Genomic DNA, 1,431 nt, shown 5'->3' with positions numbered 1-1,431 from the left:
CGCAAAGGAAGTTCTGGAGAATCTAGATAGAAGGCGTCCAGTTAAGGCTTCCAAGTTTTTCTGGTGAGTAAGTGGTGCCCTACAGTAGGAGAGAGAATGGACAGGAAAACATCTGGCTGGCCCAGGAAATCTCTTTCTGGAAAAGCATTCAAATACTTAGGAATACATTGCTAAATTCTGTCACCAGACCCATGATAGAGATAATTGGATCTCCCTTTCCCATCAGAATGTCAAATTTGTTTTTGTTATCGTCACTTTCCCACAGTGGATTTACCCTAATCTAAAGAGGGCTTCTTTTTATTATTGATACCTTTCGTTTCTATTAGAAACTCTTGATTTTTTTCGTTACAATTAATTAGTGTTAGTTGAGCTACCATGACTTTTCATGACCTTGATGCTAACCTTGGTCCCAGTTTATTGTTCCATGGAGGACATACTATTCAAGTTGGCCCAATTACAGTGTTTTTCCCTGTTTTTTCATTTCTCATGTTTTTCTAATGTTTTTTTTTTTTTAATTTCTAAAAATAGCTGAATTGTATGATACATCTAGAGCAAACAAAGATTGCATCCGTCAGTAGAAATTAGGTTATGCTGTGGTAACAAATAAAATCAAAAATCTCATTAATTTTTTTTTTTTTTTGAGACAGAGTTTGGCTGTCACCCAGGCTGGAGTCCAGTGGTGCAATCACTGCTCACTGCAGTCTTAAACTCCTTGGCTTGAGTGATTCTCCTACTTAAGCCTCTCAAGTAGCTGGGACTACAGGCACATGCCACCCCAGCCAGATAATTTTTTATTCTTTTGTAAAGACTAGGTTTTTCTGTGTTATCCAGGCTGGTCTTAAACTCTGGGCCTGAAGTGGTCCTACGGCGTTGACCTGCCAAAGTGTTGGGATTATAGGTGTGAGCCACTGCACCTGACCTACAGTAGTTTGTTTTTTTTTTTGGTGACGCAATCTTATTTACTGCTCATTCAGTTTCTACTGAAGATCTAGGTGTTTCTACAGGACAACTGTATCCCATGTGCTGACTCAGTATTTTAAGTTGCTTAAATATTTTGGTCTCCCCATATAGATGCAAGTTTCTACAATTATGGTAGGGGAAGAATCAAACTAGAGAATCATGTATCTGCAATGAAATGCTTCCACTTACAGTTCATGGTCAAATTAAGTCAAAGGGCCATGTCCAACTTGGAGAGGTAGATTAGTGGAATCCTTCATGTACTCAGAAATAGAGAATATCTAGATATTGGTGAACAATTGTAATACTTACCCTAAGGACCCCAAAGTTCTATGGACTTCTGACTGACTATTCAGTTGGAGTTAAATGATTAAGGAAGGTAAGTATGATGCCCCTATCATCTTAGAACACATAAGTCAGTACTAAGAAAAATGTTTGCTCTCTCTTTCTGTTTTTGCTATTACTTTGATTACT

This window comes from Macaca thibetana, chromosome 2 (assembly GCF_024542745.1).
Source record: "Macaca thibetana thibetana isolate TM-01 chromosome 2, ASM2454274v1, whole genome shotgun sequence".
NCBI lineage: Eukaryota > Metazoa > Chordata > Mammalia > Primates > Cercopithecidae > Macaca > Macaca thibetana.
The sequence above is the reverse complement of the archived record's forward strand: the minus strand, read 5'-3'. Positions refer to the sequence as shown.